Raw genomic sequence first — 12,034 nt, forward strand, 5'->3', positions numbered from 1 at the left:
ATGCTGTCGGATACGTGTACTAGACTGTGGACCTAACAGTGCAACAAGTTTCGTGAAGTCTGTGCAAAGTTTTCCCGAATCTAATTTCACTACGAATTGTGTTCACAGCAATCCGCTCAACCGAACGCGTGCTGAAGGACATTGACTTTATATTCTTGGTTCTTTCGGTAAAGTCACGTAGAAGGGAAACAATGAAATAATACAAGTATAAAACAATAACATTCTCACGACGTTTCGACTGCAACACAAGCAATCATCATCAGGTGTGAAAACCACAGCAAGAAAATTTGAAAAAAGTGGCGTTTTTTTTAACGTTAGCACCACGGAGAGCGATTTGGCAGTTATTCAGGTGGACGAGTCCATCTATGTTCGGAAAAGAGGAGGGGGGAGACGAAAATAATGGATGCGGTCTGAAAGCCACCGTAAGCGTGAACAATCAAATAAGACCCGAAATGGTTTATCAAATCCTTCCAATGATTGCTAAGCCAAAATCCATCTTCTCGGTTGAAATTGTGTCTGTGTTTGTATATGTGGATAGCCTCATGAACGAATCTCTCATGGTAGCCAGATGGCTTGCAGAGAACCTCTGTCTTGGAGAAGTCAATGTCATGTGAGCCTACTGAATTATAACAGTGATTTGCCACGGCCGAGGTGTTGGTCCTACAGTGTTTGAGGTCTGCTTTGTGTTCACGGATGCGGTCCGAGACATGTCGTTTGGTTTCTCCAATGTAACTACTACCACAGAGGCAACTTAGTTTGTAGACACCAGGGTACTGTATGTCCGGAATCACATCTTTTACAGACGGAACCAGATCACGGATTTTATGTAATGTGTTGAATCGGACCTGTATCTTGTGCTTATTTAAGATTTTGGAGATCTTTTTTGTGATCCCCGCAATGTAAGGTAAAGTGATGGTTTTGAATGGCTCCTCAAGAGGGTCCTTCTTCATGGTTGGAGTGATAGCTTTGCAGATTGTGTAGTGGGAGTAACCATTAGCCTTAAGAGCTGGGTGTACGTGCTTGAGTTCACTGGCTATGTGTTCCTGGTCGGATATGCATTGGGCTCTATGATGCAGAGTCTTGATGAGGGAATTCTTCTGGGATGGATGGTGGTGGGAATCCGGTTTCAGGTAAGCATCCGTATGGGTAGCTTTCCTGTAGACAGAGTGGCTCATTGAACCATCAGGTCTCTTTTTTATTAAGACATCCAAAAAAGGTAGCCACTCTGTCTACAGGAAAGCTACCCATACGGATGCTTACCTGAAACTGGATTCCCACCACCATCCATCCCAGAAGAATTCCCTCATCAAGACTCTGCACCATAAAGCCCAATGCATATCCGACCAGGAACACATAGCCAGTGAACTCAAGCACGTACACCAAGCTCTTAAGGCTAATGGTTACTCCGACTACACAATCCGCAAAGTTATCACTCCAACCATGAAGAAGGACCCTCTTGAGGAGCCATTCAAACCATCACTTTACCCTACATTGCGGGGATCACAAAAAATATCTCAAAATTCTTGAATAAACACAAGATCCAGGTCCGATTCAACACATTACATAAAATCCGTGATCTGGTTCCGTCTGTAAAAGATGTGATTCCGGACATATAGTACCCTAGCGTCTACAAATTAAGTTGCCTCTGTGGTAGTAGTAACATTGGAGAAACCAAACGACATGTCTCGGACTGCATCCGTGAACACAAAGCAGACCTAAAACACGGTAGGACCAACACCTCGGCCGTGTCAGATCACTGTTATAATTCAGTAGGCCCACATGACATTGACTTCTCCAAGACAGAGGTTCTCTGGAAGCCATCTGGCTACCATGAGAGATTCGTTCATGAGGCTATCCACATATACAAACACAGACACAATTTCAACCGAGAAGATGGATTCTGGCTTAGCAATCTTTGGACGGATTTGATAAACCATTTCGGGTTTTAATTGATTGTTCACGCTTACGGTGGCTTTCAGACCGCATCTATTATTTTCGTCTCCCCCCTCCTCTCTTCCGAACATAGATGGACTCGTCCATCTGAATAACTGCCAAATCGCTCTCCGTGGTGACAACGTAAAAAAAACGCCACTTTTTTCAAAATTTCTTGCTGTGGTTTTCACACCTGATGATGATTGCTTGTGTTGCAGTCGGAACGTCGTGATAATTTTATTGTTTTATATATTTTTAATAATTATATTTTTTCCCTTCTACGTGACTTTACCGAAAGAACCAAGAATATGAATCCCTGCAGTCACGAAAGCTTTGAATCAAAATGTACATTGACTTTAATTTGACATTGATACATATTTATTCCCGTAATTTTGATTTATCCTCCTGTGAACTCAGTCGGTCTGCTTCGATTTAAATTGCATTTGATCCGTCGCGTTTCATTAAAATCCGTATATTTTTTAATTATATATAGTTACACCCCAATTGACGTTGGGGATGCGTTCCTGAAAAGGTACGACGATGATTAATCATCGAAACAACGTAAAACCGAAGCGATGTACAGGGTAAGTAGGTGGTGGTGGTGGAGGCGAAGGCTGAGAAGCGACAGATAACGATGAAACGACGGACGATGATGATGATGATGATGCTGTCAGCGACGTAAGTGTGGGGGTTCAGGCGTCGCAAACTACCTCGTGGTATTTCAATTAAGTGACGACGTATTTGCGGTAGCGACATAAAAGCGGGAGATGTTAATTGTGGTCATTACCGTATAATCATATTGTTATTATTATTACCACCACTACCATTTTGGTGACCGCACCCACACTCTTGCTTCTCGGTCTCTCCTCGACTCCTCTCACCTGCGCGGTTCAAAACCCACGCACGGTCGGCGAACGAACTCGCTCCGCCGAATGATCAATCGCGAGTGAAGGCAGCGCGCGTGACATCTCGCCCGGCAACAGGAGACGGCAGCACCCACCCTCCCACCCCCCGACTGGAAGCCGGGGCCACGCCTCAAGAGACGGGTCAAGTGCCACGGCCAGCTGGGCCCATTGAGCGTCCGAGGCGGGCGCCACCACCAATATCTTAATCTGCTGCCACCCAACCCAACAGGCCACCCTCCTCCCCCACCTCAACCTTCTTGCTTTAGTCATTTGCCAAATGGCGGTGTGTCTGCGGCTCAAACTCAACTCCCTCCCATCCTTCTCCGATCTGGAGCTCTCTCTTCTTCGTCTTCTTCATTTCACCGCTTGCCCCCCCCCGCCGCCACGGACCCCGCCCTTCCAACCCCCCCCCCCCACCACCATCTACCACGTTCAAGCGGCGTCTTTCTTGTTCCGCTTCTTGGCGTCTTTCCCAACGATGTCCTTCCGTCCAGAAGCTCCTTCGTCGAGCTTTCACCTCTGAGAATGTGACCAACCCCTCCCCCCTCCACCAACGCCCTCTCCCAAGCCACCACCACCACCGCCGCCGCCACCACCACCACCACCACTCAAGACAATCGAAGGCACGCGCGTTCATTGTGACGCCGCCGCCGTCGCCTGCATCTGAATGCTGCCCACGTTCCTCATTGTGCCTCGGGTCCGCTTTTGTGCGCGCGCTCCGTTACAAGAATTCGCTGTGGCAGCCCCAAAGAATGGAGCCGGTGGGGGGGGGGGGGGAGACCCCCTCCCCCACACCGCTACCCCCCTCCCTCCCTCCCTCCTTCCTCCAACTTGCCAAGTTGGTTACGTAACGCAGCCCAAATACTTCACGGGCATTGGTCTTTAACGCTGGGACGGTCGTAAGTTAAGGGTGCTTGATGAGATTGCTACTGTCAGATATGCCGGGATAATAAAGTTAGCTTCTAGATTGTCGGTTCAATTGATGAATTAATCGGATGAAATGGTTGGAGGGGGTTGGAAGGGGGCAAGGGAATTCTCACACCTCTTTTCCCACGTGTGTCGCTGGACGGGAGGTGATGGAAGGGGATCGGCGATGCTGCGTTCATGGGGGGGGGGGGGGTTCCCGCCTTCGGGATGTCCGCCAGTTTTAACCCCGGGGGTCCGAGTCGTCGAGAACAGACAAAAGAGTCCCCGGCGATATTTAAGCGATTGATCGACTTACTCGACGAATTGTCCACAGCTGTCGCTGTGCTACGGAACGAGGCCGGGCTGCGTGTCGAGACAAATGAGGGAGCGGCGGCCAAAGGAGGGAGACCCGCCAGAGAGGACATCCCTCGCGGAGATGGAGCGACGGACACAGCTCGTGGCGTACGGGCGGTTGGTGGATCGTTACATCGCAGGACCGCGAGAGATGATTGGGGGGGGGGGGGCTTCATCCAGCAGTGGATTAACCATGGCCGGTGGTGATGAGACAGACGGTGTTGTTGTTTAAACGTAAACCGGCAGCCTCTTGTATCAATCCACTTTTTTGGGTGCGAGTAGAATCATACCTCACCACGCTGGACATTGCCGGTTCGCGATGGCCGGGGATGCATAGACGATGGCGCTCTGTCGTGTCGCCTACACGGTACCCCGCAGCGGCAACAGCAGCAGCCTATAGCACCTGTTATGCACGACGATCGCCCAAACCCGAGGCACCAGATGTTGGCCACGGGGCGACAGTCGATCTCGGGGTGGGGGGGGGGGGAGGGCCGTGTTCGTAGCGCGGACGGGCCGCTGTGACCATTACGCCACCGCTCTCCGGTTGCAGTCTCATTCGCGTTGCTTTGCGAAGCGCTACCGGCTCGCTGGAGCGGAGGGGGGGGGGTAGATGGCGTGCGCTCGTCCCTCCACGGCAGCGTTCTTCACTCATTTTTAGAGAGAGCGGGAGGAGGTGGCGTTGTGTGGGGGGGGGGGGGGGCACTTTCGCCGAAACGACATCGTCGGTGTGAGGGCCGCCACACATTTAAAACCATTGGGAGTGCGGGGGGGGGGTGGTGTTTGACAGCAGCACGATGATGATGATTATGGGGGGGGGGGTGTTGCCACTCGTTGTGTGTTGTCAGGGGGGGGCTTGCACGTCATGGGCCGCACTGAAGGCCACCAGGGGCCGCCTTAGGCCAGTGGGCCGTGCAATGAAGAACCCCGCTCCACAGCGACTGGATGTTGTGGCCAAGCAATGGACGAGGATGCCCCAACGCTGTTAACAAACGTCGGCGTCTCTGATACAATACTCCTCTCGCCTCGGTTTGTTGTTGTTGTAAAGTCCACGATACATTTCCCCGTAGTTCCACTTCTGTTGCAACAACATCACCCACGTCTGCCCTGACTGCCCACGTCCCCCCCCCCACCCCCAGCGCGGTGTCTCTGCCGCGGTGTCGAGCGTCACCCTCTGTTGACGTTCACAAATCGGAACCCCTTTCCAGTTCGCAGCAGTCGATGCCAGCGTTCAGCTCACTGCTGAATTGCAGGCAAGGGCTGTCGACGTCATCTCCCGGGCGTGTGATGCGGTTGTGCAACTTTATTCCGAGTCATAAAATGTATTTACGCTGGAGGAATCCGATGAGCTGTAAAGCTCTTTATTCACAGATGTCCATTGGTACACACACACGATGTATGTGAATTCCACATATCCGCCTCGCGCCTCATTCCCTCGCGAGTCGGATATGCGACGTTGCGTTGCCATTGTGTAAGTATCCACAACCCGAACTTTGTACACACACAGACAACGATCTCCACCCCGCACACTCTCTCGGATAGCCTCTCACAGACTTTTAGGGGGGCAAGTGCTGCGATGTCGCAAACCCCTTTCGGCACGCGAAACGAGTTACGATACAGACCCTTACACAAAGACAAAGACCCCCCGTGTAGCCTTAACAGACTGTAGTGGCAAGTGCTGTTAGCGAGCACCTTTGAAGGCCGGCACGGCACACGAGGGGGTGGGTGGCCAGCATCACGCCCGGCCGCCTTTGTCTCCCCAGTGGCGGTGTTCACACACCGCACCAGGTACGCATTTGAGGCTGAGTCGATCTATGGGAGACCCAGGATCGGTTCAGATAATCGTCACTGGTGTTGGCCTTGAGCGGGAATCGAACTCGGGTCGCCGGGTTCGTAGCGCAGCGCGCTGACCGCTGCACCACCGCTCCCCACAGACGCACAGACACGCGCACTCACACACTCGGAATAATAAAAGAATGCCAAATATATATATAAAATAAGTGCAATTCTTGTTCAAGCTGTCATCTGCCGCTTCTTAGCATATCAAAACCCATTCACGGCTTGAATATAAAACGCCGCGGCACATCAGCGCGGCGACGAGAGCCTCGCCTTGCGTAATAAATCAGCATCTGAAAAGCAGCATGCTTCTTATAATCTGTGGGCATATCAGCATAAAAACAAGACATCAAACGCGCTCCCCAATATCCCCGATGCATATTCATGTTCGCGGGCGTTTTTGTGTTTACATCTAATGTGCAAATCCGCTGGGCTTTTTTGTTGTTTGCATTCAAATCCATCCATTTATTCCAATTTCGACATTAACTCGCTCCGTCGACTTGCAGGGGTCGCCAGCGGGGTGGCGATGCAGAAAGGCTTTTTTTTGTGTATTTAAACAAACACGCAACATTTTTTTTAGTTTTACAACCTAGGTCCGCCTTTATGTTTAAACATTTACTGGATAATTTACCCAAATTCGAGTGTGTTTAAGCCGCATTAGCGCACCGCACAATGAGCGCGTGGCGAATGAAATCTCGAATTTAAACGATTGTAAATTTGTGTTTGTTGTTGTGGTGGCCAAAAAAAAACTACAGAGCCAGAAAGCGCACGGGGGGGGGGGGGGGGTGGGGAACTGTTTCTGAAATATTTCAGCGAAGAGTGTGAATTGTGGGTTTTGGTTGTTTTGTTTGTTTGTTCATGGCCGTTGATTTGGAGTTAGTTGCAATGAAAGTCACGGTCACAAAACATCATCAAATCAGGGCCTTAGTTGCAATTCCAACCGTGCGGCTGTGTGAAGATTGGTTCGCTACGCTGCGCGCGATTTCAAGTTCACGTTTAGAAGAGTGCCTGTCGGCTGCAACACTCGACACTGAACGTCGGACCCAGAGTCCGGAGTCTACTAAAGCGAACGCTGCTGACAATGCTCACTCACAGAGGGCCCGTGCAATCCGATGGGAGAGTGTCAAGATGACACCGCTTTATTTTGTTCGTGGAGAGACACCGGTGGTGAAGGAGGCATTTGGTCTGCGTGTTTCATCTTACTCGCCGTAAACAGGTCGATTAAACGGTAAAACGCAGAGAAATGAGGGGGGGGGGGGGGGTGGGAAATAATCCGCGACGAAATGAATGCCCTCTCCGATGTTCGAGCGAGAAAGAGAGAGAGAGAGATTAGCGAGCAGTGGGTTGGAGGCTGCTCATTGCGTGCACGGCGAGGGGGCCATCGAGATCTCAGCCAACGAAGGGAAACCCAAAGAATAATAAAAAAACCCTTCGGGGTTGGGTGGTTAGGGGACAGAGGAGGGACAGGAGGGGGTATAGAGGCGGGGGGTGAGGCTGGGCTCGAGTAACGGCGTCTTGGAGTCTACAACTGCATTTCTTGCCTCTTCCCTCCCCTCCTTCGATGCTAGCAAAGGGGGGGGGGGGTCGGCGAGTGGGGGGGGGGGGGGTACAAAAACAACCCCACTGTAAAATATTTTATTTGCTCGGTTGGTTTAAGAGGAATGTGGCTTAGCCATTGTAAGCGGCTGCAATTATTAGCTCCGTGAAAGGCCTGGTGCTGGGGAGTGTGCCGTGACAGATGGGGTGACTAACGCAGAGGCATGGGCGGGGAGCGGCGAGTGGAGGGAGGGCGGTGGTGTTGGTGGTGGGGGTGTGGAGTGATTGTCGTGAGGGCCTTGCATTGGGTAAGGGCTGGGTCTCCTCGAACTAACCACCACCCCATAGCGTCCGTGGAACGCCGGGCAGGACAGAAGGATAATTGACCTGTAATTATGTTCCGAGTGTCCACTGATTTATCTGTGGGAGGATCCAACGCAAACGGCGCAGCGAGCACCGGCCTCGGCTCAAACCTCTCTCTGTTTGTAGCCATACTGACCCCCTCCCCCGCCACTCCTGCCCCAAGCCACTGAGCCCCCCCCCCAAAAAAAAACCCACCTCCCAATCCCCGAGCCCCCTACCCGGGCCACCCTGTGTGCCACCCCCCCCCCCCCCCATCATTTCACCCACAACGCCCCAGCAAAAATGCCCGATTAGAAGGATTAGCCATTGGGAACCTCTCTGGACACACCTCTGTGTCTCTTTGTGCGCGGAGCCAGCTTTTGCGATAAGCCCGCGGATTAAACTGTGACATTATAAAAAAAAGGAATAAGCCCTTATCGCTATGGGGTTTGCGCCCACGGTTCGCTCATCCCACCTTGTAAGCCTGTGCGGGTAATCCACGAGACAGCCGCTTCGTACGAGTGGTCGGACAGCAGAAAGGTCTCTTTATATTTCTTTGGGGGCGGGGGGTAGTAGGGCGATCTTGCAGAGTCCCCGCAGAATGCGCCGACGCGGGCGATAAGAAGAGGGGGTCGGTTGTGTAACACAATTATCTGGGCAAGAGGGGCCCGCCTTTGAATGCGCCGCGGTTGCTTCGCTTCCCTTTGGCAAACAGATTGGGGGCGGCGTGCGGAACCTCGATACGGGACGACGACGAGGGAGGAGGAGGGGCGGAATGAAAGCGCGCGACACCGCGAGGCGCTTTGAGCGGCGATACCAAACGAGCGTGGCATTTGAGCGCGCGCGATAAATTCATTTATCGACATGACCGCTTTTTCTTTTTGCGCAGCCAGGGATTCAAGTGGCGCACTTTACACCGAAAGGTTTCCCCGATGAACTGATATTAAATGCCAAATCTTTTGATGCGCTCCGACGAAAAAATAAAATGATGATAACTGCGATGCGTTTAAATATCAGCCTCTCGGCGGCTCTGCGTTTTTTGATTGCCGTGAATGTTTTTTTTTGTTTGGTTTATTCAAGCCGGTCTTTACCATTACGCACGCCGACTCGGAGCTCCGGTGAATTTGAGTCATATCGCTCGCAAGTCTTGCACCCCCCTCCCACCCCCCTGGTGAATATGACTCCGAATCTATCCGCCTGTGTAGATACGACTCCCACGCGAACGTGAAGGGCAACCAGCCTGATGTTTTTTTTACCCTTAGCACCGAGATGTGGAAAACAAACAATCGCACGCGTTGACGTCACGTCAGTGTGCGATGCTGCAAGTGTGGGGTGCAGAGACAGGCGAGCTTACACTATAAACTATCCATCGTAAAGTTGTGTTTTTTTTAATTCGGTTAGATCACGTAAAGACGAATGTGTCGTTAAACCCGACACCGTCCGACACAGCCAATTAGCAAGGTTTGTCACGTAAACAAAACGTGTCAATTTAGTTACATCTTCAGCACACCGGTGTGTTGGTGAGTAAACCCACAGCATTTGCAATTCGAGTACGACGTTTCGCTGGCGATTATAAGCAGCTTCATCGGGCGACTGGCCGGAGTTGGCCTACGTGTTAGACTACAACTGTGACCGCATTTGCCCCCATTATCTCGTCGGCTCCCGGAGGCTATGAGCAGGCAGCAGCTTGGTAATTCCGCGACTGCGGGGTCTGCCAGGCTCGGTATGTGAGATGGTCAAGATATGAGCGTACATCAGATGACTCTTGAATCCATCTGTGCGTCGCTGTAAGTTCCCCCCCCCCTCCCCTCCCAATGGGTGTTCCTTTGAGTGCTGTGGTTTCCTCCCATATGCCAAAATGCTTAATTAAGAGCGGCATTTGAACAAATATCCCAACAAGTATTGAGACTAAGTGAGGGTTTCCTGGGTAAACAGAAGGGAAGTATTACTATATTATTACGTATTTAAAAACGTTCTTCCATATCTCGTTGACTGTCTGACACTACCGTGAAGCATTGTCGTATCAATATGAAATGAGTGTTTCTGCGTGTGGAGTGGTGGCTCAGTGTCTGGCGTACCGCTCAACCCCAGTTCGATTCCCAGCCATGGCTGGAATCAAATGGGCGAGTGGTGTCCGAACCCGGCAATTTCCGCCACCCGCCTCTCACACCACAACTTCGCCATCCCTCACTGACCAGCGTGGCGATGTATGGTCAAACAACCCGCATGAACCGACACGGCCCTTGTTGAAGGTCTCCAATCCAGCAGGGGATTAGGGCAAAGGGATGTACATTCAGAATCAGATGTTCACTTTTCCGAGGTGAAGCCCATTGAGTTAAAGGGCCGTTTTGCAAGGGCGACTCGGCTCGCAGACGGCGTCAACGAATTCTACGATCGCAGGAAATAAAAACACTGAAAACAAGAAATGTGAGTTACACTTTAGTGATCTGAATCGAGTCACAGTTTAAATGAAGACAGAAATGGCAGGATGGAGATTTTAGGAGACAAAACTGGGTGGTTCCATTCCTTTGGAGCAGCTACATTTGAATGCTTTTGAGTCAAATTGTGTGCAAAATCTGGCATGTGCTGTATGCAGGTAGTCCTCGTTTCACGCAGTAGATGCGTTCCCTCAAAGGTGCCACGTTTAGCAACAAACGGGTTAAGCGAAAACATATCCCCGTAAGTAATGGAGCGATACAAATTGGTGAGGTAAGACGTACGCGCAACAGACACAGTGAGATGGCGGGACAAATCACCGAGGGTACTGTATCATTCCGCGTACTGTATCACTCCGCTCAGCTGCGCAAGCTCAAGAAAGTAGTTCGTCGTCGACCGCTTAGAAACCGCGTTGCGACGACGCGCGTTCCGCGTTATAACGGGCGGGTTCCGCGCCGTGCGAAAAGCGTTCGCCGGAACGGAAGGGCCGCGTTCCGGAGAGGACGTTGCCGTACGTCAACGCGACGTTCCTGTCGACAACGCGACGTTCGCGCCGACTTTAATTTCGCCGGGACGAGCGAACAACTCAGTGGGTAGTATGGGGGGTGGGGGGTCACAGTGGCGGGTCCTCGCGGTGACACACTTACTCAGCAAAGTGTGAATGAGTCATTGGGACAGATTTTGTTCCACCCCCTCTCGATTTTATTTGGAACTTCTGCAAGACCGGAGCCGGGCGGCGATAGATTTTTTTTTCGCGGGGGAAAAGATCAATGGCAAGCACCGCCCTGGGCTACGGGAATCGGTCACCCTCTCTTTTCATGGAAATACATCGCGATTGATTTCGATGATTTCCATCGGCTTCCCGAGGGCGCGGCAGTTCAATGCCGATGAATAGAATTCTCTCTCTCTCTCGCACGCGCAATTCCAAAATAAATCTGGAAGCGCTCGGGCCCAAGAAAGGAATCTGCTTGAGATGTTCACGGCTGCAAGTGGCTTCTTCAAGTAAACAAATAACTGCGATCTGTCTCCGATGCGCTCTCGGGTTGCACTCGGGCGTTATGTCCGACGTTTGAGCTCTCCGATGAAGTTCCCAGCACTTGAAGCGAAACATCGGACATGGCGCCCAGAACAGCGTTCGGAAAAAAACCCCCTCACGCACGTGGCAGAGCTGTACAGAAAAGACAACGATCCCCCATGGAGCCTTTAACAGACTGTTGGGGCAAGTGCAGTTAGCGAGCACCTATGAAGACGTTTGTGAACACAACACCACCGGGTACTCATTTAAGGCTGAGTCGATCCAGGGGAGGCCCAGGACCAGGTCTCAAATATTCATTGCCTAGCCACCGTTATTGATCGTGATCGAGCGGGGAATCGAACTCGTGTCGGCGGCTTCTTGAGCGCAAACCGCGGCGCCACCGCTCTCTAATGCAGCTGCACGGCACGAGCGAGAAGGCGGACTCGGTCGGCTTTTCGAGGGCAGTCCTCGTACAGCGAGCGCCAGGAGAGGCACAGCCTGTTGCTACCCACGTGGTGGATGCGTGTAGAGATGTATATTACTACACAAAGTGGATTTTAATCGGTGTCTTAGATGCGCCCGCAGCTCAACGCGTTGTGCGTCGGACACAGAGGCCCAACGGATCGTACATTAGAGATGCACAGGCTCACGCAGAGACACGTCAACTCACACGGAGACACACACACAGACTCAGACATGCGCCCAGACTCACACAGAGACACACAGACTCACAGATGCACTCAGACTCACACAGAGACACACAGATTCACAGATA

Source organism: Petromyzon marinus, chromosome 17 (genome assembly GCF_048934315.1).
Source record: "Petromyzon marinus isolate PM22_M1 ecotype Great Lakes invasive population chromosome 17, UKy_Petmar_22M1.pri1.0, whole genome shotgun sequence".
In the NCBI taxonomy this organism is placed as follows: domain Eukaryota; kingdom Metazoa; phylum Chordata; class Hyperoartia; order Petromyzontiformes; family Petromyzontidae; genus Petromyzon; species Petromyzon marinus.